The 22,697-nt window shown below is 42.2% G+C and overlaps 1 long non-coding RNA gene across 2 annotated transcripts in view; it reads left to right on the top strand.

Moving 5' to 3' along the window:
* Window positions 1-17,227, top strand: part of LOC119923286 — a 42,164-nt gene extending 24,937 nt beyond the window's left edge. For both annotated transcript variants that reach the window (XR_005448810.1, XR_005448814.1), the window contains exon 3: window positions 17,058-17,227. This is a non-coding gene — a long non-coding RNA (uncharacterized LOC119923286). The remainder of the gene's footprint in view (window positions 1-17,057) is intronic.
* Window positions 17,228-22,697: the final 5,470 nt, after the last annotated feature.

Below are 22,697 nucleotides of genomic sequence, written 5' to 3'. Positions count from 1 at the left end.
TCGATGGGTAAGGCAAAAAGTTGTACAGCTACAGGAAGATAATAAAACCTGCTGAAAAGATTTTCTAGTCAAGTGTAAAGCAGTATGGCCTAGAGGAAAGAGCTCAGACTTCTCATCCTGGCTCCCCCATTTACCTGTTGTGTGACCATGGGCAAGTCAGTTAATTTCTGTATGCCTCAGTTTCCTCATGTGTAAAATGGGGATTCAATATCTATTCTCCCTCCTAGACTGTTAGCCTCTATAAGGGAAAGGAATTGTGTCCAAACTGATTCTCTTGTAACAAATCCAGTGTTTAGTACTGATTGAGCACACAGTAACTGTTTAATACCACACAATACCTCTAGACTGTAAGTTCATTGTGGGCAGGAAATGTGTCTGTTATACTGTACTTGCCCAAGAACTTAATACAGTGTTCTGCACAAAGTGCTCAATAGGACTGACTGAATTACTTATTACTTTGTGTTACCATTACGAGAAAGTAGAACAAAACAAAATGGATTATGGAAGTCTTTCTTTGATTGTCGATTGGCATTTATGTATAGGATGAGATCAATGTTTCTGTACAGTTAAAGGGAGAGCTGTCAGTTGGGCTCAAAGATGACACCAGTGATTGCAAGATGTTATATACATCCACACTGAATGCCCACACATGTATGTTTCCTCTCCGGAAGTACTGTGACATGGTAGACCACATAACATAGAAGGAAGGTGGAATTTCCTTCTCTGTAAAGATTTCAAAATAGGATAATTTTGGTTGAGTCCTGCTAAAAAGATCAGTACCATGCAAAAAGACTTATGGTTCAGGGCTCTTTGCACATGATCTGGAACACATCTGCACAGCATCAATCTGCACACATTTTGAATGTGTGGCTATTGGAGTAGGCACAACATGAGAAACAGTGTGGCTTAGTGGACAGAGCACAGGCCTGAGAGTCAGAAGATCCTGAGTTCTAATCCCGGCTCTGCCACATGTCTGCTGTGTGACCTTGGGCATGTCACTTCACTTCTCTGGGCTTCAGTTACCTCATCTGTAAAATGGGGATTAATAATAATGGCATTTGTTAAGCACTTACTATGTGCCAAGCACTGTTCTAAGCACTGGGGAGGATACAAGATAATCAGGTTGTCCTACATGGGGCTCACAGTCCTAATCCCCATTTTACAGATGAGGTAACAGGCACAGAGAAGTTAAGTGACTTCCCCAAAGTCACTTGAGAGTGTGAGCCCTATGTAGGACAGGGACTGTGTCCTGATTATCTTGTATCTATCCCAGTGCTTTGAACAATGCTTGGCATTCATTCAATCATATTTATTGAGCACTTACCGTGTGCAGGGCACTGTACTAAGCACTTGGAAAGTACAATTCGGAAACAGATAGGGACAATCCCTACCCAACAAAGGGCTCACAGTCTAGAAGGGGGAGACAGAAAAAAAAAAAGTAGACATGCATTAATAGCACCAAACTAGATACAGAATTATAGATACATACACACCATTAATAAAATTAATAGAATAATAAATATGTACAAATGTACACAAGAGCTGTGGGGCAGGGAGGAGGAGCATAGCATAGTAAGCACTCAACAAGTACCATAATTATCATCAGTGATGTCATGACCACATTATTTGGATACAAGGAGATGAATCCCCAAATCCTTACTTCCACTGCATAATTAGACCTGTGAAGAAAATGACTCTCTGAACACCATGTTAATGAACTTCTTGAGAGCATGGATCGTGTCTACTAACTGTAATGTACTCTCCAAAGTGCTTAACTCAGTGTTGCGCATAAAGTAAGCCCGGAATACCACTGATTAAGAACTGGAAAAAGTGAGTGAGGTAGAAGAGCCAAACAGATCCTGAGAAAGCTTTACTTGTCCAAAATGATGAACTTTGCTCACCAGTTTAGCACCCTCCACTGCACCCCCCACCCCCGTATAAAAGTTTCTGAACTTTCCCCATATTCAGCAAAAACTGTGTTTTCTTTTCACAGTGGAGAGCAAAGGTTCAAGACGTAAATCACACTTGCTGAGTCACATTTCAGGGTCTAACTTCTGGTGCGTTGGAAACTCAGGTTCTTCTGGAAATTCTCACCATTATCTTAAAATACAGAGTCAGGAGGTGGAAGGTGTTTTTCTTCCTATAAATAACTTATTCAGATATTCATACCACTTAGAAATATCATTTTTTAAATTGTACTTAAGGACTTATTATGTGCCATGCCCTGTACTAAGCACTGGGGTAGATACAAGATCAATCGTATTTATTGAGCACTTACTGTGTGCAGAGCACCGTACTAAGCCCTTGGGAAGTACAAGTTGGCAACAATCAGGTTGCACACAGTCCCTGTCCCACATGGGGCTCACAGTCTAAATCACTGTTGTGATATTAATCAATAACTTGCTAAGTGCCTAGTCTTCTGGGAAGAGCACTGTACTTGGCATTTGAAGAATACAATAGAGTTAATAGACATTTCCCTGCCCTCAAAGAACTTCCAATCTAACAGGAGACACATAGAGAATAATTTACAGATAAAACAAGAAAAAAAATTGATATGGATAAAAGTAAATGCTTAAGTAATGGGGTGAGCTGATCTGTACAGAATTGCTGTGGTTGAGTTTGAGTGCTGATGAGGAACTTGTCTTATGACATTAAGTACCAGGGAAGCTCAAAGAATAAAAATAATAGTTCATTCAATCCTATTTACTGAGCACTTAATAAATAGCACTGTACTAAGCACTTGGGAAGTACAAGTTGGCAATATATAGAGACGGTCCCTACCCAACAACGGGCTCACAGTCTAATAATAATAAAAATGGTAGTGGTATTTTTTGCTAAGCAATTACCACATGCAATCAGATCAGAAGCAGTCCCTGTTCCAAAGGTGGTTAAAAGTCTAAATAATAACGATAGCTTTTATTAAGTACTTACTGTGTGCAAAGCACTGGGGAGGTTACAAGGTGATCAGGTTATCCCACGGGGGGCTCACAGTCTTAATCCCCATTTTACAGATGAGGTAACTGAGGCACAGAGAAGTGAAGTGACTTGCCCAAAGTCACACAGCTGGCAATTGGGGGAGAAAGGGGAAAGAGAACAGGTATTCAAGCTCCATTTTACAAATATGGAAACTGAAATATTAAGCGACTTGCCCAAGGTCATGCAACATGCAAATGGTGGAGCTAGGATTGGAACCCAGATTTCCTGACTTCCAGTTCCACGCTCTTTCCAACTAGGTCATGCTAATATTGTCATCTACCAAGTGCTTAGTACAGTGCGCTGCACACAGTAAGCACTCATTGATTGGTTCTCACATCAATGAATGTTATTTGTTGAGCACTTGCACGTTGAGGACTGTACTAAGCACTTGGTAAATACAATGCAGAGTTGTTGGTAGGGATGTTCCCTACATTTGGGAAGAAAATAAGTTACTTTGCTTTGTTCTTCATAAGTACCACAAATATCACATGGCAGCCAGTGGGTGCTCAATAATAATTATTTGTTAAGCACTTACTATGTGCAAAGCACTGTTCTAAGCGCTGGGGGAATACAAGGTGATCAGATTGCCCCACGTGGGGCTCACAGCCAAATTGTAATAATAATGGTATTTAAGCGCTTACTATGTGTGAGCACTGTTCTAAGCACTGGGGGGATACAAGGTGATCAGGTTGCCACACGTGGGGCTCACACTCAATCCCCATTTTACAGATGAGGTAACAGGCACAGAGAAGTTGTTACTTGCCCAAAGTCACACAACTAACAAGTGGCGGAGCCGGGATTAGAACCCATGACCTCTGACTCCCAAGCCCATACTCTTTCCACTGAGCCACCACCTTCTCCAAACACTGATATTACCAAAAGTTAATAATAGTATTAGCTTGTAAAGAAGTTAGCAACGAGATTTAAAAACTGTTTCACCATCAAATGAGCATGAGCATCTCATTTCAAACCAGGATCCATGTACCCTTTGGGAAAAGGGCCATATGGGAAAACCAGCACATTCAGCAAAGTAAAAGTACTTTAACTACTCAAATAGTATTTTGCTGTGGTTCACTTGCCAATTAAGGAAAAACACACAAATGCAACAGTGATGGTCAGCACCTTGGTAAAAGAGCAATCCTAGAATTTCTCAAAGATAAGCACGGTATCTGCTAATTCTGTTGTATTTCACTCTCCCAATTGCTTAGTATAGTACTATGTACCTAGTAAGTACTCAATAAATACCACTGATTGACTAATGAAAGATGGCCTATCACTAAGCAAACAGGAAAGTTTTAATGGGTTTTGTTGAGGGAAGGCTAGACTATTGTACTGAGTTCTTGTTGTGTGCAGGACACTGTACTAAGTACTTTGGAGAATACAATATAACAGACATTCTCTTAAAGAACCTGAATGGAGAAAGAAGAAATCTGCAGAAAAAAAAGCAACTAAATACACTGAATTGTAGAAATAGTCCAGACTCTGTCACTAATGATAGAATTTGTTGAATACTTACTATGTACCAAACACTATACTAAACACAGGGATGGATACATCAATTAATAGTTGTTACTGAGTACTTACTGTGTGTAGAGCATAATCAGGTTGGACTCAGCCTCTGTTCCATATGAGGCTCTCAGTTTAAGTAGAAGGATAGCATTTCAAGGAGGAGGGAGAAAAGGTATTGAATTCCCATTCTGCAGATTCATTCATTCAATCGTATTTATTGAGTGCTTACTGTGTGCAGAACACTGTACTAAGCGCTTGGGAAGTACAAGTTGGCAACATATAGAGACAGTTCCTACCCAACAGTGGGCTCACAGTTGACAATGCAGATGAGAGAACTGGGGCATAGAGAAGTTAATTGACTTGTCCAAGGTCCCACAGTAGGCCAGGGGCAGAGACCAAATTAGAACCCAAGTTGTCCAACTCCAAGCCTGCCTATTTCCACTAGGTCTCCCTGCTTCCGGGAATCTACTCCCAATTATTCAGGAGTTGGTGATCCAATTTGTAGATGATTTCAACTTTTCAAAAGAAGTAAAAATCAAGTCAACCTGACCTGCTATAATTATTCTAGCAAAAAGAAAAGGAGTTAGAAGTTTGAGTTTTGATAAAGATTTGGGGGGGGTGGGGGGATTATCTGCAGCCAACACTTACCCATGTGCTTGATTTCTCTCGTGGCCATAAACAATTGAGTGTTGAAGAGACCAAGCAGAATGGAGATGGAGCTTCTGGAATTCCCAGGGTTCTATAAAGGGGCTCGAGCACAGCTCTTGAGTTAGGATAAGGTTGACCTTTTACATAGGGGCATGGCTTCTCCACCACCCCACAGCCTAGAATATCAATCCCAGCCCCGTGGCCTCAGCTGATTCCACCTCCCAAACAGGCAGGCCTAATTCTGACCTCCTTACAGCTGAGAGGAGGACTCCTCTCCTGAAACACCTGAAGCTCCCAAGGCCATCTAGTCCTAGAGTCCTCTCCTCCTCTCTGGAGCTTGGAGGCCTGGCCTTTTTTCCAGGTAACACTGACCCCTCAGCATGCTTTTTCCCAAGCAGGAAGTCAGGGATTATTATTAATAATAATAATAATGGTATTTGTTAAGCATTTACTATGCACCAAGCACTGTTCTAAGCAGTGGAGTAGGTACAAGGTAATCAGGTGGTCCCAGGTGGGCCTCACAATCTTAACCTTCATTTTATAGATGAGGGAACTGAGGCACAGGAAGTGAAGTGACTTGCCCAAGGTAACACAGCAGACAAGTGACAGATTTAGGACTAGAGTCCAGATTTCTAGACTGTGAGCCCACTGTTGGGTAGGGACCCTCTCTTTATGTTGCCAACTTGTACTTCCCAAGCGCTTAGTACAGTGCTCTGCACACAGTAAGTGCTCAATAAATACTATTGAATGAATGAATCCTCTAACTCGCAAGCCCACGCTTTTGCAATTAAGTGCTTAGTACAGTGCTCTCCACGCCATAAGTGCTCAATAAATTCAACTGATTTTCTCAGGGGCCTGTCAATATAGTTTCTTAATTGCATTTCTACAAAGTCTACTCATCCCATGAAGCTTGGAGTTCATTCATTCATTCATTCAATTGTATTGAGCGCTTACTGTGTGCAGAGCACTGTACTAAGCGCTTGGAAAGTACAAGTTGGCAATATATAGAGACAGTCCCTACCCAACAATGGGCTCACAGTCTAGAAGGGGGAGTTAATAATAATGATAGCATTTAAGTGCTTACTATGTGTCAAACATTGTTCTAAGCCTGGGGGTAGATACAAGCTAATCAGGTTGGACATAGTCCATGTCTTACATGGGGCTCACAGTCTTAATTCCCATTTTACAGATGAGGTAACTGAGGCCCAGGGAATTGAAGTGACTTGACCAAGGTCACACAACAGACACATGGTGAAGCATCCTAGGATATTTTCATCTGCGTACGGCTCTTTCCCCAAGCAGAGGGACCAACTTTTCCTTCGAGAGTGGGGTCAAATTTGGAGGGTGGTAATGAGGCAGGGGTTGAGGGAGTGGAGGAGGAAAAGAGAGGAATGGGGTTGGAAGCCTTGACTGTACAAGGCTTGAGACGCAGAGGAGAAGGATATGGAGGTAGAGAGGAAAAGAGGCAGGGAGAAAGAGAAGAAAAGGAGGAGGGCGAGAAGAAGGAGGAAGAAGAAAAGGGAAAGGGGAGTCAATGTGCTGAAATGGTGCCTTCCAACTCCACTGAACTTAATCTCCAAAATGCTTAGTATAGTGTTCTGCATACAGTAAGCATTCAATAAATACCACTGATCAATTGGTAAACGATAATAATTATAATTAATAATAATTATGGTACTTGTTAAGTGCTTACTATGTGTTACGCTCTGTTTTAAGTCCTGGGGTAGATACAAGTTAATCAGGTTGGACACAGTCCCTGCCCTACACGAGGCTCACACTCTTAAATCCCCATTTTACAGATGAGGTAAGTGAGGCCCTGAGACATGAAATGACTTCTCTGGTCACACAGCAGACATGTGGTGGAGCCGGGATTAGAACCCAGGTCCTTCTGACACCCAGGCCTATGCTCTGCTCTCACCCTCTCTTCCATACGGCTTCCAGAGAAGCAGCATGGCTTACTGGAAAGAGCTCGGGCTTGGGAGTTAGAGGACATGGGTTCTAATACCTACTCCACCACTTGTCAGCTGTGTGACTTTGAGCAAGTCACTTCAGTTCTCTGGGCCTCAGTTACCTCATCTGTAAAATGGGGATCAAGATTGTGAGCCCCAAGTGGGACAACCTGATAACCTTGTATCTATTCCATCACTTAGAACAGTGCTTGGCACATAGTAAGCACTTAATAAATACCAACATTATTATTATTATTATTATAATACTGTCACTGCCGCCCCTGCTACCAGAGAGGCATTCAGCGTCCGCAACTCTTTGGAGAAGGGGGAATGAAAGTGGAGGGGAACAGAGTAGTAGACCAGCACCACCAAGACAATTCCCCACCTCACCCTTGAAGGATCCCCTGGGCTTCCTGGCTAGGCAGACAATCTAGAAGGCACTTGACCAGTGCCTATAAATCAGCTAACAATTTTAAACAATGGCTATCATTGATTTTAAAGTAAGTCCATGAACTAGATCTTTGGGTCAGAAATGTTCCCGACATTAGTCCTTTTTGTTCTTTTTTTAATGTTATTTGTTAAGTGCTTGCTGTGTGTCAGACACTACACTAGGTGCTTGCTTGGGTAGATACAAGATAATCAGGTTGGATACAGTCCATGCTGCAAATGACAATGACAATAGCATTGATCACTGACTACAGGGCCAAGCTGGCCCAGAGCCTACAGTTATAATAATATTAATAATAATAATGGCATTTGTTAAGCACTTACTATGTGCAAAGCACTGTTCTAAGCACTGGGGGGGATACAAGATTATCAGGTTGTCCCACGTGGAGCTCACAGTCTTAATCCTCATTTTAGAGATGAGGGAACTGAGGCTCAGAGAAGTTAAGTGACTTGTCCAAGGCCACACAGAAGACATGTGGTGGAGCTAGGATTCGAACCCATGACCTCTGACTCCAAAGCCCATGCTCTTTCCACTGAGCCACGCTGCTTCTCTATACAGCACTTGTATATATATCTGTACAGATTTATTACTCTATTTGACTTGTACATATTTACTATTCTATTTATTTTGTTAATGATGTGCATCTAGCTTTACTTTTATTTATTCTGATGACTTGACACCTGTCCACTTGTTTTGTTTTGTTGTCTGTCTCCCCCTTCTAGACTGTGAGCCTGTTGTTGGGTAGGAACCGTCTCTATATTTTGCCAACTTGTACTTCCCAAGCGCTTAGTACAGTGCTCTGCACACAGTAAGCGCTCAATAAATACGACTGAATGAATGAATGAATGAATGAATGAATACTGCTGCCTCTCTTATACCACTCTGAACTAGAGAAATACGAACAGGTGATCTTTCTGCATGGAACAGTTTTTATCCTATGAATCCTCATTGTTTGACAACAAACCCTTCCCCTTTCCCCCGCTTGCCCTCTCCCCAAATTTACCTTTTTTCTTTCCTGGCACATAACAGGGAATGCCTTGATTTGTAAAACGTAGGAGGTGGTGGCAGAGTTCTACTGGTGAAAAGCAGTGTGGCCTGGTGGAAAGAGCCTAGGCGTGGAAGTCAAAGGACCAGGTTCTAATTCCGGCTCTACTGATTGCTTGCTGTGTTGCCTCAGGCAAGTCACTTCACTTCTCTGTGCCTCAGTTTCCTCAACTGTACAATGGGGATTAAATCTTATTCCCTACTCCTTAGACTGTGAGCCCCATGTGGAACAGGGACTATATCCAGCCTGATGAACTCATATATACGTCAGTGCTTAGAACAGTGCTTGATACATAGTAAGCACTTAACAAATACCATAATAAAAAAGGGGGCTCACAATCTTAATCTCCATTTTACAGATTAGGTTACTGAGATGTTAAATGATTTGTCCAAGGTCACAGAGCAGAGAAGTGGCAGAGTCAGGATTAGAACCCAGGTCCTTCTGATTTCCAGGCTCATGCTCTACCCATTAGGCCAAGCTGCTTCTCTGATCCTCCCGTCATTCTTAGCTGTACACATCCTAAACCTTCCCTCTGCCTTCCCCAAGTTCACAACCCTTGTTAAGTGCTTACTATGTGTCAAACACCAGTCTAAACACTGGGGTAGATACAAGTTGATTAGGTGAGACACAGTCCCCTTCCCACATGGAGCTCGCCAGCAAGTATGAGGGAGAATAGCTTGAATCCTGATTTTGCAGTTGAAGGAACTGATACACAGAGAAGTTAAGTGATTTGCCCAGTGCAACACATCAGGCAAGTGGCAGAGCTGGAATTAGAACCCCAGTCCTCTGGCTCCCAGGACAGTGATTTATCCACTAAACCACACTGATTCCTTCCATTTAATCATCCTATAGCCATCCTCTACATATGTATCACTTTTTATCTTTTCTCTCACAAATCAGTCCTTCATTCCATTTATCATTCCGGCCTCTGAACTTTTTCCATTGTCTCAGGGGATTAGAGTAAAAGACTCCTTCTTGGAGAAGGATAGTAGTGGTAAAGTTATTTATCGAGCACTCACGGGCAAGCTGTACAGTTCTGACCTCATCGTTTGAGAAAATTCAACAGAACTGGAGATATGTTCTCTTCCCACAAGGAATTTACACCTTAATAGGGCAGATAGAATAATGTTGACCAATAAATGAATAAAAGAAAACTGACTTCAGATCTGCTTCATCTACTGAACTCACCTGTAGCCTTGCTGGGTCGATTTTGTGCTTCTAGAACCCAGTGCTGTAGCAGTGCCGTGAGATTATATCACCCAGCCCAAGTGCAATACCAGTAGGGCTTTCCCTTTCTCAATCCAGAGGGAATGAAAATCTAACCAAGTCGTGAAAAATAGAATTAGAGAAAAAACTGATGGGTCTGAACCTTCCTACTCAAAAATGCCCGAGCTCTAGATTTGTTTTTACCCATACCAGTAAGCGCTAATTGTACCGTCCTCAGTAAAGCAAAGCTTTGTTTAGGCTGCGACTTCCAGAGTAAATCCTTGAATTGCCCTTAAATTTTTATCTTGACAGGCACAGGCAGGAAAAACCTAAGAAAGAGATAGCCCCTTCTCCCTAGAAACGATACTGATGAATTTGTATAGTACAGTTCTCTTTAGCCTGTGATACGGATGCAAGTTTTCCTCCATTGGATACATAAGAAATGATCTCGTCCTGTCTTTACAGATCTCTTCCTAACAGGTTTTTGTTGAGCTATTTAATGAGACCATGTAATGAATCTGAGTATGCTTAAAACTGAAATGGAGCTGATATTGCAATGTCAGCTTCCTGTACCAAGATCTTGTCTGCCAGCTTTTGAGAGCTAGCTACATCTTTTGAGAGTCCAGAAAGGGGCTAGTCATGGAGCAGACTTTTCAATCAATCAATCAATCAATCGTATTTATTAAGCGCTTACTGTGTGCAGAGCATTGTACTAAGCGCTTACCCAACTAGCTTCCTACTGGCTTGAAAGAGGTAGTGCAGTTCATAAGGAATACGACTCCCCTGGGAGAATCTGCCTCAACATTATTATCATTTTTACAGTCATTACAGATTTAGCGAACCTTTCCAAGCCATCCAAAACAGTTCACAATCCCACAAGCTCGTTGTGGGCAGGGAACACATCTACTTATCCTGTTGTATGGTACTTCCCAAGTGCTTAGTACAGTGCTCTGCATACAGTAAGCACCCAATAAATTGTTTTGTTGTCTGTCTCCCCCTTCTAGACTGTGAGCCCGTTGTTGGGTAGGGACCATCTCTATATGTTGCCAATTTATACTTCCCAAGCGCTTAGTACGGTGCTCTGCATACAATAAGCGCTCAATAAATACGATTGAATGAATGAATCTACTACACCGGCGCCCTTCCAAAACTTTGATAAACATACCCTAACTATCCGTGTTAAGAGTTTTTGGCTCTTAAAAGCAAGATGATTTCTAAAAGGGTGTCACCTTCACTTAAAAATGAATCTCTGTTTCTCTCCCTCATCCCTCATCTCTGTCAGGTGGATTTGAAAAGCACTTGATATATGTCTTCAGAGACCTAGGGAGACATTCAAGTGACCCGCTTTCCATTTGCTAGTCGGTAACTAATTCTGACAATCTTCCACTGATTAGATTACCAAAGGCAATCTGGCCAGTAGACAAAGGAAGAGGAGACCTCTAAGATGTGTATAAAGGACACAAAGGTGGACTGAAGAAGAGCAGCATGTGTAGTTTTGAGGCATGCAATCAGAGGGAAAGGGAGAGAGACCTGATCCTATAGATAAAATTGAATGATGAGTGATTATTCCTTTCAATGGAGGATGGGAATCCTGGCCTGGAAATACTCTATCAGCCCCAAACAATGCAGTGAGCTGAAACTGGTCAATCAGTTGAAGCACTTCCTAATGCATTTTGAAAAATGATCTGATATTGTATTCTTCTTCCAAAACAATCAAGGAGGAACCTCTAGAAAGCATTAAGCTGACTCAAAAATCTTTTCTAGTCCAGTCTGAAGGTCTATAAAAAGGGACAGAACTCGTTTCTCATTTTCTGCCTTAAAGCAACTTTTCTTTCAAGCTTAGAGATATATAGCAGAAGTGGATTTCTTCCTTTCTTTGACAAATTAGAAGGCTGTATGTTTTTACCAATATGCTAACTTTGACAGTTAATTAAAGAGCAACTGGGAAACTGGCACCTTTGAAAGTGACAAGGTGCCTTGTAAGCATCCACTGAAAAGCTTCTCTCATCTGGGGAATTGTGACTTCCTCAGTTTACCTAATCGTCGACACCTCATAGAAGGTAATTAGAGTTCTGCTACAATGCACCTTTTAGATGACTGAGTAAAAAAGCATAAAACTTGCATTTCCTCCTTAAGCCCCACGAAAGGCCCCAAGGAGGTTGACTGCAAAGCAGAGCTTTGTGAAAATCAGAGAAGTTTACCGCGACACTACACATAAGTCAATTAAATGAAAAACATATTCCAAAGTATGTGCATGGAGCCCGGCTATTTTATCCAAGTCTCCAAAAGGTGCAGACATTCATTCTTTGGAAGCTGTTCTATACCTCTGCTTCCAGCAGTAGTAGTAATAGTAGTATTCATTCATTCAGTTGCATTTATTGAGAACTTACTGTGTGCAGAGCACTGTACTAAGTGCTTGGGAAGTACAAGTTGGCAATATATAGAGATGGTCCCTACCCAACAATGGGCTCACAGTCTAGAAGGGGGACACAGACAACAAAACAAAACATGTGGACAAATGTCGTCATCAGAATAAATAGAAATAAAGTTAGATGCACATCATTAACAAAATAAATAGAATAGTAAATATGTACAGTAAAACAGAGTATTAAATCTGTACAAACATATATACAGGTCCTGTGGGGAGGGGAAGGAGGCAGGGCGGGGTGTGATGGGGACAAGGAGAGGAAAAAGGGGGCTCAGTTTGGGAAGGCCTCCTGGAGAAGGTGAGCTCTCAGTAGGGCTTTGAAGGGAGGAAGAGAGCTAGCTTGGTGGATGTGCAGAGGGAGGGCATTCCAGGCCAGGGGGAGAACGGGGGCCGGGGGTCGACAGCGGGACAGGTGAGAATGAGGTACAGTGAGGAGGTTAGCAGCAGAGGAGCAGAGGGTGCGAGCTGGGCTGTAGAAGGAGAGAAGGGAGGTGAGGTAGGAGGGGGCAAGGTGATGGACAGCCTTGAGGCCGAGAGTGAGGAGGAGGAGGACTAGCAGTAGCAGCAGTAGTAGTAGTAATAGTAGTAGTAGTAATTTAGCTTGTTGTGGGCAGGGAATATGTCTGTTTACTGCTGTATTGTACTCTCGTTCATCATTTATTCAATCGTATTTATTGAATACTTCCTGTGAGCAGACCACTGTTTACTAAGCACTTGGGAGAGTACAATACAACAATAAATAGACACATTCCCTGCCCACAACGAGCTTATGGTCTAGATGCAGGGAGACAGACATTACTATAAAAAAATAAACTACAGACATAAGTGCTGTGGAGCTGGGAGTGGGAAAGAAGAGAGGGAGTAAGTCAGGGCAACACAGAAAGGAGTGGGAGAAGAGAAAAGCTGGGGTTTAGTCAGGGAAGGCCTCCTGGAGGAAATATGCCTTCAATAAGTCTTTGACGGCAGCAAGTGTCTGTCAGATTTGAGGAAAGGGCATTCCAGGACAAAGGCGAGACATGGGTGAGGAGTCAGTGGTGAGGTAATAATAATAGCGATGGCATTTATTAAGCGCTTACTATGTGCAAAGCACTGTTCTAAGCGCTGGGGAGGTTACAGGGTGATCACATTGTCCCACGGGGAGCTCACAGTCTTCATCCCCATTTTACAGATGAGGTAACTGAGCACAGAGAAGTGAAGTGACTTGCCCAAAGTCCCACAGCTGACAATTGGCAAAGCAGGGATTTGAACCCATGACCTCTGACTCTAAAGCCCATGCTCTTTCCACTGAGCCATGCTGCTTCTCAGGTAGGCGAGATTGAGGCACAGTGACCCAAGTGCTTAGCACAGGGCTCTGCACACAATAAGCGCTGAATAAATACAATTGAATGAATGGATTTATTGAGAGGTTACTGTGTGCAGAGCACTGTACTAAGCACTCAGGAGAGTACATTAGAATTTGTAGACGTGTTCCCTGCCCAAAAGGAAGGAACCTTGCCCTGGGTTCTAATGCCAACTCTGACACTTGTCTGCCGTGTCCTTGGGGAGGTCACTTAACTTCACAGTTACAGTTACAGTTCTCATTCCAGTTCTCTGTGCCTCAGTTTCCTCATCTGTAAAATAGGGATTAAGACTGTGATCCCCATGTTAGACATGGACGGTGCCCAGCTCGATTTGCTTGTATCGACCCCAGCGCTTAGTGCAGTCCTTGACACATAGAAAGTGCTTGACGAATACCATAAAAAGGAGATTACAGTCAAGAGGGAGAGACAGACATTAAAATAAATTATGCATATATACATAAGTGCTGAGGGGCTGAGAGTGGGGTGAATGAGTACAAATTCAAGTGCAAGGGCAATGCAGAAGGGAAAGGGAGTAGGGGAAATGAGGACTTAGGGTAGTAGTAGTAATAATATCTATTAAGTGCTTACTGTGTGCAGTGCCTATACTTCACTCTGCTGCCCAGATTATCTCTGTACAGAAACACTCTGGACATGTCATTCCCCTCCTCAAAAACCTCCAGTGGTTGGCTGTCAACCTATGAATCAAGCAAAAACTCCTCACTCTTGGCTTCAAGGCTGTCCATCACCTCGCCCCCTGCTACCTCACCTCCCTTCTCTCCTTCTACGCCCAGCCCGCACCCTCCACTCCTCTGCCGCCAACCTCCTCACTGTGCCTCATTCTCACCTGTCCCGCCATGGATCCCGGGGCCCCATCCTTCCCCTGGCCTGGAATGCCCTCCCTCCACACATCCGCCAAGCTGGCTCTCTTCCTCCCTTCAAAGCCTGAGAGCTCACCTCCTCCAGGAGGCCTTCTCAGACTGAGCCCCCTTTTTCCTCTCCTCCTCCCCATCCTCCCCTGCCCTCCCTCTTTCCCCTCCCCACAGCACTTGTATATATTTGTACAGATTTATTATTCTATTTATTTTACTTGTACATATTTACTATTCTATTTATTTTATTAATGATGTGCATATAGCTATAATTCTATTTGTTCTGACGATTTTGACCCCTATCTACATGTTTTGTTTTGGTGTCTGTCTCCCCTCTCTAGCCTGTGAACCCACTGTTGGGTAGGGACCATCTCTATATGTTGCCGACTTGTATTTCCCAAGCGCTTAGTACAGTGCTCTGAACACAGTAAGCACTCAATAAATACGATTGAATGAATGAATGAATGAATGAGAGGAGCGGGGAAGAAGAGGATGACGATGAGGAGAAGTATTCATTCATTCAATCAATTGTATTTATTGAGCACTTACTGTGTGCAGAACACTGTATTGATCGCTTGGAAGAATACAATATATCAATAAACAGACACATTCCCTGCCCATCATAGTCTAGAGGAAGAGAAAGACATTAAATAAATAAATTACAGGTACATACATAAGTGCTGTGGAGCTGGGATGGGGGGTGAACAAGGAGAGCAAGTCAGGGTGATGTGGCCAACACAGGAGAGAGTGGGAGAAGAGGAAAGTGGGGTGGGGGGAGTGAAGTAGTATCAATTGTAGTTGTAGTAGTAGCATTTATTGAGTGTCCACTTGGTGTCGTATGCTGTTACGCACTTGGAAAGTACAGAATGAAGAAGTACAAAATAAAGACCTTACGTTCTGACAGAGAAGACAAACAAAAATAATTACAACTAGTGTGGTCAAAATAAATAATTGCGCCCATATATTTACATGACGAGCATTTGTTGAGCACCCCTATATGCAGAGCGGAATTAAGGGGACAAACATTTATTTGTATACTACATAATTGTCTTTGGTTACCAAACTGCAAGACAAAAGTAAATTTCTAGTCCATTTTGCAACTTCCTCCCAGATAATGAAAGAATTTCTTCCTCTACAAACACAATGACAACCAAGCTGGCCCAGATCCAAAAAAGTGTCCTTTGCTTCCAGTCGATGCACACTAGAATTTTTTAGACGCCTTCTGAGGACCACAAAAAGTGTTTTCAGGTACTTGTTTTCTTTACTCAAAACATCATCATCATCATCATCAATAGTATTTATTGAGCGCTTACTATGTGCAGAGCACTGTACTAAGCGCTTGGGAAGTACAAATTGGCAACATATAGGGACAGTCCCTACCCAACAGTGGGCTCACAGTCTAAAAGAGTGGGCTCACAGTCTAAAAGAGCGCTTTTAGGCCTCCTAAAACATACTAGCCCTCCTTCACCTCCCTTCTTCATTCAATCGTATTTATTGAGCACTTACTGTGTGTGCAGAGCGCTGTACTAAGCACTAGGGAAGTACAAGTCGGCAACAAATAGAGACGGTCCCTACTGACTAAAAGTCTAAAAGATGGGCTCACAGTCCCTGTTCCCCTCCTCCCCCCATGCATCCCAAACCCGGCCCTGTGAGCCCCCCCCAACAGACCGAGGCCTTCCATGACTGGGACAGTTCTACTTCCCCCATCCCTGGGGCTCCTAATAACAATAATGGTATTTATTAAGTGCTTATTATGCGTCAAGAACTGTTCTAAGACTGGGGTGAAATACAAGATAATCACATTAGACACAGTCCCTGTCTCACATGGGTCTCACAGTCTTAATCCCCATTTTACAGATGAGATAGCTGAGGCACAGTGAAGTTAAGTGCCCAAGGTCACACAGCAGACGTGGAAGTGCGGGGATTAGAACCTAGGTCCTTCTGACTGCCAGGCCTGTGCGGTATCCACTAGACCATGCCTAGACCTCACCTTCCTTTCCCAGCCAGCCATCCCAAACTGCTTTTTTTAAGAGCTGGGAGATCTGGGCTGCAAGGAAGGCATGCGAAAGGGGAGGACTGGGACCCCCATGACGGGGCAAGAAGAAAAAAGAAAGCTGATGATTCAGGATGAATTCAGGGTCAAGGAACACGTCCAGATTCAGGAGCTAGTGGGGCAGAGGATGCTGGGCGGCCGCTGGGACGGACGTTTAAGGGAGCTTCATGTCAGGCAGGGGGAAGAGGAGGGGCCCTATAAGTAAAGAAAATATATCCATGAAAAAGTCTTATGTGGTCAACACATGGGCCTAGGAGGTGCCGTGACAGCTCGTGACCCAAAAAATGGCTAGAATGCAGAAAGACCATGGCTCTGGGAATCAGAGGATCTGGGCTCTAATCCTAGCTCTGCCACTTGCCTGCTGAGTGGGGCTCAGTTCTCTGGGCCTCACTTTCCTCACCCTTAAAATGGGCATTAACTACCTGTTCTCCCTCCTACCCATGTGGGTCAGGGACCAGGTTCAGTCTGCTTATTTTAGTACAGTGCTTGGCACATAGTAAGCACTTAACAAAGACCACAATCATTATTATCATTATTATTGTTGTTATTATAATGTAGTAATAATAATATTATTATGACTCTATAGACTGTCATGGAACCATCTGAAGCAATCATCTGGATAATCCTGGACAATATCTACCTTCAGAGTTTGCCATTCTAGTCTCATTGGATGATAATTTCCATCCAATATTAATCAAGATGCAAAAATAGATTGAATAAGTATACTATCCCAAAGAACTCCCGCATAGCAAAACAGATGAAGCTCCATTTATCTCTCTCAAAATAATTATTAAAAAAGGTAAGAAATACAACTAGAAATTACATTTCAAAGCATTGAGTTGTTCTCTTTGTAATGTTGCTGTGTGGTTACTGTTCATAACTTCTGAAAAGATAGAAGTCATTTGTAGCATTCTTGTACTTGATAGGAGTAATGGATGCAGAAAAATAGAAAACATTCCAGGGAGGAAATATGTTGTTAATGTCACTGAATGTGAATAGGAACTAGCCCGATTACATACAATCATTACTCCTAGCTCAATCAGACAACTCTCATTTTAATTTCCATTCAATTTAATTGCAACCATTGTAATTTAAAAAGGGATTATCAGTATGAAATCCAATAGTGCTTTATATTAATTGCAGTTTATATTATTCTGCCCATAGACCATTCTCTCACAGGAAAGATGAATAATTGATGACATGATCTGTCACAATTATCTGATGAATAATCAATCAATTTGTTTAGCAATTGAATTTTAAACTGTACATTTAAATAGAGGGGAAGAAATCTTCCCTGTACTTAAATAATGAAAATGGTTAAATACTTTTAAAATTGAAATGTAAGATGACATTTAAGTAATCAGAATTATGGCTCACACTACACTTTCACGCATGCCATTGCAATGATTGGAGAGCAGGATGTCTGCAAAATGTTGGAAGGGGGCTGGCATGAGAAGATGGAAAAAAAGCAATACCATTTGCATTTGAGGTGGCATTTATTCCTCCTATATGAATGGTCTAGATTTTGTGAATTTATGCAAAACCTTCATATGATCCCTTTAAAGTGGAACCATGTCAATCAATCAATGGCATTTATTTAGCACCCACTGAATGCACTTTCCTAAGCAGTTGGGGTAACAGTAAATAATAATAATAATTGTGGTATTTATTAGGTGCTTACTATGTGCCAAGCACTGTTCTAAATGCTGGGCTAGATACAAGGTAATCAGGTTTCCCCACATAGGGTTCACGGTTTTAATCCCCATCTTCCAGATGAGGTAACTGAGGCATGGAGAAGTGAAGTGGCTTGCCCAAGGTCACACATCAGACAAGTGGCAGAGCCAGGATTAGAACCCATATCCTCTGACTCCCAAACCCGTGCTCTTTCCACTAAGCCACACTGCTTCTCTAGATTAGACTGTGAGCCCACTGTTGGGTAGGGACTGTCTCTATATGTTGCCAATTTGTACTTCCCAAGCGCTTAGTACAGTGCTCTGCACACAGTAAGCGCTCAATAAATACGATTGATGATGATACAAGGGGTGTGTTCTCTGCCATTAAGGAACTCATGGTTTTGTGGGGAATTATTATTATTATTATTATGGTACTTGTTAAGCACTTACTGTGTGCCAAACACTGTTTTAAGTGCTGTGAAAGATAAAGTTACTCAGGTTGGACACAGTCTCTGTCCCACATGGGGATCACATTCTTAAACCCCATTTTGCAGATGAGGGAACAGAGGCCCAGAGAAGTGAAGTGACTTGCCCAAGGTCACACGGCAGATGTGTGGCAGTGTCAGGATTAGAACCCAGGTCCTTCTGGCTCCCAGATCCATGCTCTAACCACAGACAAAAATTATTTACAGATAATGACAGACGGAGGAAGAAAAAACTCTTAAGCAGAAAGCAGTACAAACTCTTCAGGACACAATGACTAAACGAAGAACCAAATGCACAGCTAAAAATACGCTCAATAAATACAATTGATTGGAATTCTGCCTCTGGGAAGCCTCATCCATCCCTACTCAATCAATCAATCGATTGTATTTATTGAGTGCATATTGTGTGTGTGGAACACTGTACTAAGTGCTTGGAAGAGTACAACATAATGTAAAGGGAGCATCCGGGTGTCAAAATTCCCTTAAACCCAATTTATTTTCTCAGTCATTACTGTAACCCACCTCCCTGCAATGTTACCTTAGTTTCCCCTTTCTCTCTCCTGAATAATCAATCAATTTGTTTAGCAGCTGCATTTTAAAATGTACATTTATATAAAAGGGAAGAAATCATCCAGGTAATTAAAAATGAAAATGGTTAAATAGTTTGAAAATTGTAATGCAAGATGACATTTAAGAGAATCCAGCATAGTCATCTAAATCCTCAACTCTAGCAAGTTCAGCAGTCATATTACACATGTGTAAATTAATCAGTCAATAGTATTTATTGAGAGCCTGTGTGCAATTCATTCATTTATTCAGTCATTTATTGAACACTTACTGTTTGCAGAGCATTATAGTAAGGTCTTGGGAGAGTATTATACAGCAATAAACAGTCACATTCCCTGCCCACAACAGATGTACACTCTCGAATGGGGGAGACACACATAAATATAAATAAATAAAATTATAGATATGTACATAAGTGCCTTGGGGCTGCGAGGGGGGAACAGCAAAGGGAGCAAGTCAGGACAAGGCAGAAGGGAGTGGGAGATGAGGAAAAGGGAGGCTTAGATTGGGAAGGCCTCTCGGATGAGATGTGCTTTCAGTAAGGCTTTGAAGAGTGGGGAGAGTAATTGTCGGATTTGAGGAGGGAGGGAGGGATTTCCAGGCCAGAGGCTGGACCTGGGCTAGGGATCAGCGGTGAGACAGGCGAGATGGAGGCAAAGTGAGGAGATTAGCACTAGAGGAGCGAAGCGTGCAGGCTGGGTTATAGGAGAGAAGTGAGGTGAGGTAGGAGGGGGCAAGGTTGTGGAGTGCTTTAAAACCAAATTGTGAGGAGTTTTTGTTTGATGTGGAGATGGATGGGAAACCACTGGAGTTTTCTGAGGAGCGTGGAGTGATGTGTCCTGAACATTTTGGTAGAAAAATGATTTGGGAAGCAGAGTGAAGTATGAACTGGAATGGGGAGAGACAGGAAGCTGGGAGGTCACCAAGGAGGCTGATGCAGTAATCCAGGCGGGATAGGATGAGTGATTGTATTAACGTGGTAGCAGTATTAAGCATTTGTAGTACAACAAAATTAGTAGACAAGATCCCAGACCTTAATGAACTAGTAGAAAATCTTTCTTCACCTCTACACACCAAAATAACTTTACATTCAATCAATCAATTGTATTTTTGAGCACTTACTGTTCATTCAATAGTATTTACTGAGTGCTTACTGTGTGCACAGCACTATACTAAGTGCTTGGGAGAGTACAACATACCAATGTAACGGAGTTGATAGAACCATGCCTTACCCACATTGAGTTTACAGTCTAGAGGATAGTATTTATTGCATCTTTATTCCGTGTAGAAATTATAATTGTGGTATTTGTGAAGTGAAGCATCAAACACTGTGTTAAGCTCCGAGGTAGATAGAAAACAATCAGCTCAGTCACAGTTCCTATCCCACAAGGGATTCACAGCCTAAAGGGGAGGGAAAACAGGTATTTAATCCTCATTTTACAGGTGAAGAAACTGAGGCCATAGACATAAGTGCTCGGAGAGTGAACCAGAATTAGTTGCCATGCTCACATTCACATACCCACACAGGCCTGCCATTCCAGACTCCCTTTTCAAGACTTTGGGTTACCAACCTACGGACCTCAGTAGCCCCATTAATTTCCTCTCCCTGTTGCCCGCTCTAAATTATTAAACTGATTCTGCCAGTTTCATCATGCTGTGGCTCCTCCAGATGGCAGGGGTGGTTGGGACACTAGTCATTACAGCAAAGTCCCTTCTTGGTAGGATAATGATAATAACGATGGCACTTGTTGGGACAATAGTCATTACAGCAAAGTCCCTTCTTGGTAGGATAATGATAATAACGATGGCATTTGTTAAGCACTTACTATGTGCGAAGCACTGTTCTAAGCACTGGTGGGATACAAGGTGATCAGGTTGTCTCACGTGGGGTTCACAGTCTTAATCCTCATTTTACAGATGAGATAACTCAGGCTCAGAGAAGTTAAGTGACTTGCCCAAAGTCACACAGCTGACAAGTGGTGGAGCCGGGAATAGAACCCATGATTTCTGACTCCCAAGCCCGTGGTCTTTCCACTGATCCACTCTGCTCACCAGCTGGTGCAATGAGGCTGCTAGGGGAAACCACAGACAGGAAGGTTACATAGTTAAGTGATGGTGATGATTTTCTGTGCCCTCCAGGGAAAATACTTTTATCAACAGCTCTTAAAGAAAATAAAGGTGCAAACTTCTGGATTTTTGAAAGAAATGAATATAATGTTTTCCAGGGGTCTGTAGTGTAATAAATTATATTATGATTAAAACAGCTTCATAATAAAAAATAATTTAACATACCTCCTTTATTTCCTCCCCTAATCCACAACCAAATTTATTCCATGATCTAAAAAATAGATCTGGCGATCAATCTTCATTATAAACAGAATCAATTAATCAATCAATCAATCTATCAATCAATCATATTTATCAGAATATTATATGTCTATATGTATATATGTGTATATATTTATACAGACATACATGTATAATAATAATAATAACAATAATAATGGTATTTGTTAAGCACTTACTATGTGCCAAGCACTGTTCTAAGTGCTGGGGGAGATGTAAAGTAATCAGGTTGTCCCACTTGGGGCTCAAAGTCTCAATCTCCATTTTACAGATGAGGTAACTGAGGCAAGGAGAAGTTAAGTGACTTGCCCAAAGTCACAGAGGTGGCTAATGGCAGAGCCAGGATTAGAACTCATGACCTCTGACTCCCAAGCCCATGCTCTTTCCACTAAGCCACACTGTTTCTCCTATACAGAGAAGCAGCATAGCCTAATGGATATATCATGGGCCTGAGGGTGAGAAAGACCTGGGTTCTAATTCTGGCTCTACCACTTGTCTGCTGTGCGAGCTTGGGCAAGTCACTCACTTCTCTGGGCCTCAGTTACCTCATCTGTAAAATGGGGATTAAGAGTGTGAGCTCCATGTGGGACAGGGACTGTGTCCAACCTGTTTATCTTGTATCTATCTCAGTGCTTAGAACAGTGACTGGCACATAGTAACTGCTTAACAAATACCATTAAAAAAATAGAAAGCGAGAGAGAGAATTTAATCATAATAGTCATATAATGATTATACATAAATTACTGTGAAATTTTCCTGCTTTGGAAAACCAGGAAAAGAATGAATACAAGAGTGACTTTTTCCTGATTTTCCGTAACACAGGAGAGGTTGTTTAGAAAGGATGAGAAAATAAATGGGTTTTGGTTTTGGGGTGATGTTCAATTTCAGAGGACTAAATATGTTTAGATCATATTTAGGAATAATGTATGACGGATTGCCTCTGTGGTGAAATGGTTTTTAGGAAGGACATCTGGGAATTCAGTCCTGGAACCCTTTAACAGAACAAATCAACAAATCATTTAACAGTATGCAAATGATTAATCAATAACGCGCCATGGTTCCCAAAGAAAAGCCTGTCTATCTCCACTTTTCTCTGAACAGATGGAATGACTAAAAGCTAAATCTTGTACCACATTGCTTGAAGTTTTCTATCAG

The sequence above is a fragment of the Tachyglossus aculeatus genome, chromosome 2, assembly GCF_015852505.1.
Source record: "Tachyglossus aculeatus isolate mTacAcu1 chromosome 2, mTacAcu1.pri, whole genome shotgun sequence".
NCBI lineage: Eukaryota > Metazoa > Chordata > Mammalia > Monotremata > Tachyglossidae > Tachyglossus > Tachyglossus aculeatus.
The sequence above is the reverse complement of the archived record's forward strand: the minus strand, read 5'-3'. Positions and strand labels throughout refer to the sequence as shown.